Source organism: Micromys minutus (assembly GCF_963924665.1).
Source record: "Micromys minutus genome assembly, chromosome: 29".
Lineage (NCBI taxonomy): Eukaryota > Metazoa > Chordata > Mammalia > Rodentia > Muridae > Micromys > Micromys minutus.
Genome location: NC_137964.1, coordinates 10,009,799 through 10,020,848, shown reverse-complemented (window position 1 = coordinate 10,020,848; position 11,050 = coordinate 10,009,799).

Here is an 11,050-nt window from a genome sequence, read left to right as displayed (position 1 = left end):
AGGACAGCAATAATACACATGCCGACCTGTTCAGCATGAACATAAGGCTTCATCCAACCATACATAAAGAACAAGCGCTAACTAGACAATGCTGAGAGAATGACAAATGGTCTTCCTGAGGAAAGAGCACACCAATCAATCATTCAACATCAAGTGGTCAATCCTGAGGGTGTGTATATGCAAGTTAGGGTATAGAGAGCCATACAGCTATATTTAGTAATTTATAGGTATAGTTATATGCAAGTTTCAACAGCCACTGGAAAAAAGGGCTTGTTAATGTGAAGGGTACATGAGATGTTTTACTTGGAGAAAAGGAAAAAAAAAATAATGCAATTGTATTATAATTTCAAAATTAAAAATAAATAAAATAAAAGCTATTATTTTATGTAAAATCAGGATAGGTGCTAAATAGCTCTGTGGGAAATGTGTGTTACCATGCAATCTTGATAACCTGAGTGTGCTATCTAAATACCTGTCAATGTCAAAGAGAGGACACAGCACCACAAAGATGTCCTCTGACCTCTATATGGCACACACACACACACAGAGACACATACACACACGTTAGATTCACATATAATAAAATATTTTTAAAATAATCTTATTTTTACCTAAAGATATAAATTAATTTTGCTTTATAATTGTAACATAAAGATTCCTGCCCTTAAAATGATGACATTCACATAGTACTTTGGTAAAAATAGAATTCATGGTAGCATTATTTCTTGGAAAATAAATTATATTTAATTACTCTTTTCACATTTCATTGTTTGTAGTAATGTGTTCTGGCTTTTTTTAAATAGTTGCTTATGTGCTGGTCTTATTGAAGACAGTAATTAAACAGTAGAATGTCATTGTTATTAGACTGTTTCTTGTCCCCATTTTCTTTTCATTTTTGTAAGATTTTTATTTTTTAAAATTATAATTACCTCAGCATTACCTCTTCTCATTACCATCTAATCCTTCCCACGGATCCATATCCTCTTTCTTGTTATTTTTCAAATTCATGGCCTCTTTTTCGTTAGGCGCTGATTTGTGTGTGTGTGTTTCTAAATATAACCCGCTCACTTCATAAAATATTATTCCTATATATGATCTCAGGACTTACCACAACCCTAGACAATCTATCGCCAGCCATACCTTCATTTAAAAAAGCCTGGTTTTTCTACCATGTTTGATATTCCAAATGGCAATGTTAAGTGCAATAAACATAATTTTATGGGTGGCTCGTTTCAAAAACAGTCTGACGTGTACTTTTCCTGGGCTTATTTTAAGGCATGAGTCATTAAGTTTGTTTGTTCCTGGAATATAGAGCTGGCTTGGACAAATGAACAACTTACACTTCACAGGGAACCTATATCATGGATCACTGCAAGAGCAGAGATGGCAACTGTGTGAATTAAAAGGCAGGTTTTGGAAGTGGGGTGTAGATGACATAATATCGTAAGAACTGACACTCAAACCGTCATACGTTGTGTGGCACCAACACTGATTCCTGATTATGTGGGAATGAGTGAAAAAGTCATTGGGAACAGCACTGCAGTGTGATACCCTAGTCACCTTAACTTTCTCCTTTTTCACTAGCAGTTTAAGAAAGGATATTATTTTACTACATATTTGGTTGGAAATGTGCTTCTCTGGGGTCTTTCTTCTTGTAGATTTTTTCAAAGCAGTGCACCACAGCTCTCTGTACACACAAACTTGGGAGTCTGAGGGCAACAAAGAAAAGCTGTTTGTAATATTTCACATTAGTTTAAAAATATTTTATAGCTAAACAAAGTAAATAGATATAGCCTATGGAAATTGTATGTATGTATGAGAAACTGTGAAGTCTTTATATCGAAGTGAAGAGTTAAACTTAGCATGTTCCCAACTGTTAAATATCCAACATTTCCTTATGATGCGAAAAGTGTAATTAATTTCTGATAGCCTTTGTGAAATGTGTAAAATCTCCATTTATTCTCTCCTGGGAAGAAGCAAGCCAGAACCCCATTCTGCTATGAATTATAGAACAGTTGAATTGTGAGACAGAACCCCAGCCACTCTTGCCTAATCTTTAACTTACATAGCTTGTAGTAACACCCATCAATTCTGATGAAGCTATAAAAAGGACTTTTACTTTTTTCACGAATAAAGGTTTGTCCATTGGGAGATGGTCACAACTTCTCCTGACACCATCACATGTTGACATTTCATAGACACCAAATTATGATCCATTACTGTAACTTTAATCATTTACTCCCCATGCCCAGAATAGTGCTTCCTTTCAAACAGTAGTGATATCATCACTGAAGGTTTTCACAATTGCTTACTTAGTTAATCACATTAAACATTATACATCTAACACAAATTTAGTTTGCTAATAGTTTGGAAAACTTGTAGGACAGGAAATATTCCTATCCTTCCCTTAGACCTCATTCTTGTCCTGATCTATGACACAGGCTATGTCTCACAAATACCTGTGTTAACAGGTATATAGGGGAATGAAAGCTGTCTCGGAAGTAAGACTGCATGCTGTTCTTATGGAGAAATCTGAGTTCATCTCCCAGCAAACATATCAGGCTTATGAACATTAGATACAAAATTGCTTGAATCAAAATCTATAATTTATTTCTTCTTTATATCTCACAACCTTAAAAGACTATGATGTCTGCACATAAATTGCATAAAACGGAAGTATTCACTGAGCATCAGCACATCTGCATAATAAAATATGTGCATAGATTTGTGTTCATGTGTATGTATGTAAACATAGAAAACTCACACTCACATATAGCCCTATATATAGCCATGAACATGATTTACTTATTCTCCACAGCATGAATAAACATGCACAGTGCATGTATGTGGTGTGTGTGCGTGTGTGTTTGACGGTATATTTATTTGTGTATGTGTATGGATATATCTCAAAATGAAAATTTGAAAGATTGCTTTTCTCTGAATCAAACTAAATTGGTAGTTCAGTATTTAACATGCTTGCCACATAAACATAAGGACTCAAATTTGAAAATGCAGACTGGACTTAAAGAAATGTTGGGTGCAGAAATATATGCCTATAATCCCAATGTGGTAATCATAGAGACGGGGAGACAGCCTGAGGCATGCTGTCCAGTTGGTCCAGCAAAATCAGAAAGCAACACAGAGAGATCCTGTTTAAAAATGAAATAGAGGATTGATGAAGATAACCCGTGTTGATGTTGACTTCAGCAGGTTTGTACACTCACATATATGGATATTCACTCACAAGCTCACAGCAGAGATAAGAACTTAGAACATAAACAATTATTTTAAAATTTCAAAGAGATAGCACACAATCTTTATAAGTATTTTCTGTTAGCTGATATTGTTCTTCCTATGGGGTTACAATCCCCTTCAGCTCCTTCAGTCCTTCCCCTAGCTCTTACAGTGGGGTCCTCTGGCTCTATCTGCATCTATATCGGTCAGCTGCTGGTAGAACCTCTCAGGGAACAGCCAGTAAGAATGCTGGGGTTTGATGTCTGCACATAGGATGGATCCCTAGATGGGACCATCTCTGGTTGGACTTTCCTTCAGTCTCTATTCATTTCTTATCCCTGTCTTTCCTTTGGACAGAAACATATCTGAGTTAAAACTGTTGAAATGTGTGGGTGGCCCCATCCTTCAACTGGGGGCCGTGCCTATTTACTGGAGGCGGTCTCTACAGGTTGTATCTCCTTTTTGTTGGGTATTTCAGCCAAAGTCATTGCCATTGAGTCTTGGGAGCCAACACTTCCCCGGAGTCTGGAACTTTCTAGTGGCTACCTCAAGTTCCCCATTTCCCCAGTGCTACTTGTTTCTATTCAATTTCCTGACCCTCGGTACTTCTCTCCTGTCCCTTCTAAAACCTGCCCCTGTCCCTCCTTACCCAGCCTCCTCTCTCCCTCCCAGGTCCTTTTTTCCCTCTATCCCCTGTGATTATTTTGTTCCCCATTCTCTGTAGGATCTACATTTTAGTCTTCCTTCTTCTTCTTCAACTCCATATGGTTGTGGGCTGTATCATGGGTATTCTGAGCTTTTGGGCAAATATCCACTTATCAGTGAGTACATACCATGTGTATTCTTTAGTGACTGGGTTACCTCACTCAAGATGATATTTTCTATTTTCATCCATTTGCTTGCGAATTTCATAAAGTCATTGTTTTAAATAGCTGAACAGTACTCCATTATGAAAAGGACCACAATTTCGGTATCCATTTCTCTGTTGAGGACACCTGGGTTGTTTTCAGCTTCTGGGTATTATAAGTAAGGCTGCTATAAACATAGTGGAACATAAGCTCTTGTTAAATGTTGGAGCATCTTTTGGGTATATGTCCAGGAGTGGCATAGCTGGGTCCTCAGGTAGTACTATTTCCAGTTTTCTGAGGAACCTCCAGATTAATATCTGAAGTATTATTACCAGCTTACAGTCCCCCCAGCAATGGATGAGAGTTCCTCTTTCTCCACATACTCACCAGCATCTGCTGTTGTTTGCATTTTTTAATCTTAGTCATTCTGATTGATGTAAGGAAGACCAAAATATGGGTACCTCAGTCCTTCTTAGAAGGGGGAGGGAACAAAATACTCATGGGAGGTAATACAGGGACAAAATGTGGAGCAGAGACTGAAGGAAAGGCCATCCAGAGACTGCCCTACCTGAGACTTTGTTCTCTGCTTAAGTTTCATGAAGAACATTTTGAACAAGCATAGCAAGCTTAGAAAGAAAAATAATAGTAAATTTATTGTTCAAGTATTAAAGGTGCTTCAGGAAGTGAAATGGAACTGAATTCCATATTCTAGGAGATACCAAATTAAAGGATTTAAGGGCAATATCATACCCAGATAAATTTAGATCCAGGTACACACCTTTAAACCCATGAGACAAAACCAAACAAATCTCTAAATTCAAAGACAGCATGGGACAAAGCAGGTTCTAGGTGAAGAAAAACTTAAATGGAACTTGCACCCATCCCTTAAAAATATTCTTAACAACATGTATCTATGCGCAGAGCAGAATCTTTACCACTGCTTCCATATTGCTCTCTGTTCTTTCTTCTCACTCTGGCTCCTCCCTCCCTTTCTAAAGCTTTATTCCTGCCCATCCTTCCTTCTTCTCCAACAACAGGCCTTGTTTTATCTTGTACCCGCCTTCCTGCATAAAGACATTATGTTACAACTCACAACCAAAACTAATTCTCTGAGGAAATTGAAGAAGACCTTAGAAGATAAAAAGATCTCCCATGCTCATGGATCAGTAGGATTAAAATAATAAAAATGGCCATCCTACCAAAAGCAATCTACAGATTCAATGGAATTCTTATCCAAATTCCAGCTCAATTCTTCACAGATGTATAAACAGTAATTCTCAAATTCATTTGGAATAACAAAAAACTCAGGGCAATGAAAACTATTCTCAACAATAAGAGAACTTCTGGGGTAATCACCATCCCTGATCTCAAGCTTTACTACAAGGCAATCTTGATAACAACCACATGGTGATTATTGGTACAGAGACAGGCAGGTAGATCAATGAAATAGAACTGAAGGCCCAGAATTAAACACACAAACCTATGGTCACCTGGTCTTTGACAAAGAAGTCAAAAAACCATCCATCGAAAAAGGACATCATATTCAACAAAAAGTGTTGGCTCAAGTGGTTTTGGTTCAACTGGTGGTCAGCATGTAGAAGAATGCAAATTGATCCATTCTTATCTCCTTGTACAAAGCTCAAGTCCAGGTGGATCAAGGACCTCCACATAAAACCAGATACACTGAAATTGATAGAAGGGAAAGTAGGGAAGAGCCTCGAATACATGAGCACAGGGGGAAATTTCCAGAACAGAATACCAGTGTGTGTTTCTCTTGTTTTTTCTGGTAAGGAATTACTCATACCCTATGTTTCCTTGGATGTGGTTATTCTCCGTGGGTTGAAATTTTTCTTTGAGTATTTTCTGCTGGGCTGGATTTGTGGATAGATATTGTTTAAAGTGGGATTTTTTTTCTTGATATATCTTGGTTTTTTTTCCCCCCCATCTATCATGATTAAGAGTTTTGCAGCATAAAGTAGTCTAGGTTGGTATCTATGGTTTTGAAGAGGTTGCAAGCCACTCTAGCTTCAAGTCTCTATTGAGAAGTCAGGTGAAATTCTGATAGGTCTGCCTTTGTATGTTACCTGGACTTTTTCCCTTGCTGCTTTTCATATTCTTTCTTTGTTCTGTAGACTTTGTGTTCTGATTATTACGTGACAGAAAAAATTTTCTTTTCAGGTCGAGTTTAATTGGTGTTCTATCAGCTTCTTGTGTGTTCACAGACATCTCTTTAGGTTGGGGAAATTTTATTCTGTGGGTAGTTTTGTTTTTTAAAATAGTCTCTTGTCTTTGAAGCTGAGACTTTTAGCCTTTTCTACACCCATTATTCTTAGGCTATGTTTTCATGGTGCCCCAGACTTCCCAGATCTTTTGTCAGGATCCTTAGAAGTAACATTTTCTTTGACTGATGTATCAATATCTTCTATATCATCACAGTTGAGATTTTCTCCACCATATTTGTGTTCTGTTTGTGATACTTGCATTTGTTGTTCCCATTTCCCCCTAGGTTTTCTATCTCTAGGGTTCCCTCAGTTCATGTGTGCATGCGCATGCGTGTGCACATGCACACATGTGTGTTCTATTGCTTCTATTCCCATTTTCAGGACTTGAACAGTTTTATTATTTTTTCACGTGTTTAATTGTATTTTTCTGTATTTACTAAAAGAAATTATTTGTTTTGTCTTTAAAGGTCTTTACCTGTTTAAATGAATTATCCTGCATTTTGAAGGGTTTTATTAGTCTTCTCTTTAAAGGAATCTATAATCTTTATAAGTTTGGATTTAAGTTTTTTTGGTATTTTTTGTTTGTTTGGTGTGTGTGCGTGCGTGCGTGCGCGCGCGCATGCTTCAGTTGGCTTAGGATATCCAGGGCTTGCTGTAGTAGGGTAACTGTGCTCTGAAGGTATCATATTGCCTGGGCTTTTTGTTGATTTCAAGGGCTTTTAGCCATCTGGATGAAATTAGTTCCTGGATGAATTTAGTTTGGGAGGGGCCCGAACCACTCTAATAGTTAGACAAGGGCCCAAATGCAGGGATGGGGACACCAACAAATTTCCAAATTTTTAACCCAAAATTCTTCCTGTATAAAAGAAATGCAGTGACAGAAATGGAACAGAGACTGAAAAAATGGCTGACCAGTGACAGGCCCAACTTAGGATCTATCCCATGGTTGGGCACCAAACCCTGACACTATCACTGATGCAATGTTGTGCTCATAGACAGAAGCCCAGCTTGGCTGTCATCTGAAAGGATCTACCAGCAGTTTGCTGAGACAGATACAGATACTTACAGCCAAACATTGGACTGATGTCCAGGATCCCTATGAAAGAGTTAGGGGAAGGATTGAAGGAACTAAAGGGGATGGCCACCCAATAGGAAGAACGGCAGTGTTAACTAACCTGCAGCCCCGGGGAGCTCCCAGAGACTAAGCCACCAACCAATGAGCATACACCAGCTGGTCCTAGGCCCCTAGTACATATGTAGCAGAGGACTGCCTTGTCTGGCCTTAGTGGGACCGACTGCATCTAATCCTGTAGACACTTGATGCCCCAGGAAGGGGGCATTCAGTAGAGCAGTCTTTCAGGAGCAAATGGGAGGTGGATGGGGGAAAATGCTGGGAGGAAGAACCTTAGGGGCAATATTTGGGATGTAAATTAATAAATAATTAGTAATAAAAAAGTAGATTCTATAATCAACCCCCAAGATGTCTAATAGTCTTATATTTCTATACACCTCTTATTCTTTCCAACCCCTTTTTCATCAGCTAAGGGAAAAATGATAGGAAAAAAGAAAGGAAAAAGAGAAATCCCTGAGTGTAAGCTCCCTGTTTTGTTTCCTCACAGTCTAAGACCATAAATATTTGTAACAAGCCCCTTAAATGAAAATAAATATCCAACATCCACTGAATGACCAAAAATCAACATCCCACCTTTTGGGAATGGGACATAGTTTTCTTATAATTGCTTTCTGCTGTTTTTTTAATGTATAATTACTGTTTGGGGTGCCAAGAAAATTGGAAAAATATGGTTGGTCCTAATAAAGCAAGTTGTAGCATTGGTTGCCCGGTATCTGTGTGCTAAGAAAATGCAGGCTTAGCTGAAGTCCTGATTGGAACAGTCTGTGAAGTTGGACCAAGAGAACTAGCTATTTTGAAGATGCCCTAAAAGGGAGGCTTTAGAGAAAACAGTGATGTACTCAGAGTTAGGACAGGCAGGGAGTTTGGACAGTAAGCTTCAGTATGTCAGCACTCCTGGGGATGAATCTTGTCAGGGCTGTATTCTTGGTTATTTTTTCTGTGACCACAAAGCGTGTGTGTATATATGTATATGTATAGAATGTGCAGTGTGCACAGATCAATTAAACGTGATTTTCTACTCCTTGTTTGAGCTAGTTTGATCATATAGGAAGAGTGTGCTATAACTCTCCATCCACACTTTATGAAAGGATGGTATAATGTATCTTTCAGACTCTGTCCCCAACAAGATCCACTGGCTATGCAAAGCTGAAGCACTGGCTAGAGAAATATTTATGTCTCAGCCTGTCTCAGGGTCGTTCCCATGGAGATGCATCGGCAAATCATAGTACCTGTTCTGTTTGGTCTTCTTGATTTCTTTCATTTTGTCTGTAGCCAAGATCTTCAGGGGTTTTCCTCAATCAAAAATTATCCTTATTACTTTGGATGGAATCCAAATTTTTTTCTTCTTTCCTGTTAGAACAGACACAAGGCCTCTCACCCAATATAACATGCCTTCTTTTCCAGATGTTTGAAGCCACCGTAAGTATAGACTGACCCAGGCAAGCAGCCCCTTCCTATCCAGGTCTGCTCCTTTGTGACATCTCTCAGAGGATGTACAACGTCACTATTATCATTGTATATTTGACCATATTCATGTTGATACATCAAAACAAGACTTATGGAATCCAAATATATTCTTATACAATGATATGTTTACCATCACCATCATCATAATCATCATCTTCATCACCACCACTGAGACACAGTTTCTCTGTGTAGCCTGGGGTTTTCTGGATTTATTCTGTATACATAATAGGAAAGGCTGGGCTCAAACTCACAAAGAACTTACCTGTTTCTCTCTTTGTCTCCCAAGTATTGGGATCAAAGGCATGAGTTTATTTACTTAGTATCTATGTACTATTGAAAACATTCATTTTGATTTTTATCTCTTTTTTCCCTTCTTTGGAGATTTCTAGTCATGTAGATTAATCCCTCTTTTTTCTCTCTTAGCATCCTTTTGGAGATTCAACTTTATTTAAACTCTCTTCCCTCTTGGTGCACAACCATATTCTCATGCATATTGTACTTGCTCAGAGGTCTAGGCCTGGACTGTGTACCATGTGCTAGGCCGAACCACTGAGTTCTCTCGTGGGAGCCCCATGTCTAAGGAGACTGGTTTGCTAATCAAAGTGTCATTGACTTCCTACCTCACTGGGGGTTGTGAGTCCACAACCAATGCCATTTTAAACTAGACCATGTCAGTTTATCCAGTTGATGCTATGACAAAATATCACAATTTGACCTCAATTGGCATTAAGACAATTCCTTGTCTTTTTTAATTTAAAACAATATATTGTATCTATGACATGTGTGTTTATTCAATTCCTCTGACAAAATCAGTTGCATTTTGTATTGCCAAGGTGATAATTAACATGCAATACTTTTCATAAAGTTTAATTGTGTTACTTTTCTTCAGTGGTCTCTGGATTACTTAGTTGGATGCTTTTCTTCTGCTGGAAAGACAAAAGCAAACAACACTACCCGAGTCTTATTCTGCATCCTTACCTTGACTAGGAGAATTTGTCTTTTCTGAGGCAATGTTTGTTATGATTGCCTTCAGGAAAGCAGATCTCTGAACAGCCCCCAAAGAGAGCACAGGTTTAGACAATCTCCACAACCGGATCTTGTCAGACCCTCCTGAATAAAGCAGCGGTCAGCAGCCAATACTACGAACGGAGAAAACATTAGGTAAGCACAAGGGTCAGGAATCATCAAGATTACAAAACCAGGCAGTTTTTCTCTGATTTTTATCACTCAGTTAAACAATTCATAAATCCATTGTATCGTGAAATAAGGAAAAATGAAACCTGTGGTCATTTCCATCTTTCTCTGAGACTGCATTTTACATTAGTTGCTGGGTGATGCCTCTGTCGAATCCATTAGAGAGGGATGAGGGAATAATCTTCCGCGGTGGTCCCCTGGGATTCACGCCTTCCTATTTTCTAAAGGCAAGAACTTAAGCAATGAAAATCTTGTTATTTTCGTTCCCCATTTTCCTTCACAGAGCTGAGGGTTTGAGAAACATGGTGTTATGTGATCAGAGCAAAAGCACTTGGTAAAGCTTTCTGCAGTCTTTCTCTACACCCACCTCACTCTTCTATTGTTATCTGCACAAGAGAAACCTATCATGCCTCTCGAGTACAACGAATATAACAGTGTTTTAATTCTTAATAACTTATTGCCATGTGATCGACGAAGACCACATTCTATCATATGATGAGAGAAACTAATATGAAAGACATTCTCCTCAGCAATATTCAGTCCCTTGATCCTTATATGTGAAGAATGAACTCGCTTCCTCTCTGAGGGTGATGACTCCAAATGCCTAGAAATTCAGAATCACCTGGTTCTGCTTTGATTCTTCAAGTCACATATGGTCCTTCTGATTCCATGCTCAGTGACAAAGACTCATCCCATTCCCTTTACCAAATGTCTCCTAAGGACACAGCTCTAACCCAAGGGGTGATCTCTCTACTGCTGCACTCTGGCTGGAAGTGGGTGGGGCTCACTGTGTCAGATGATCTGAAGGGAAAGGAGTTCCCCTCTCACCTGAAAGAAGAGATGGTATCAGAAGATACCTGTGTGGCTTTTACAGAAAAACTAGAAGATAATTGGAAGATTCATGTTCTGTTTGAAATTAAGTTGGCCGATGTTAATGAACATAAAGGAGTAAA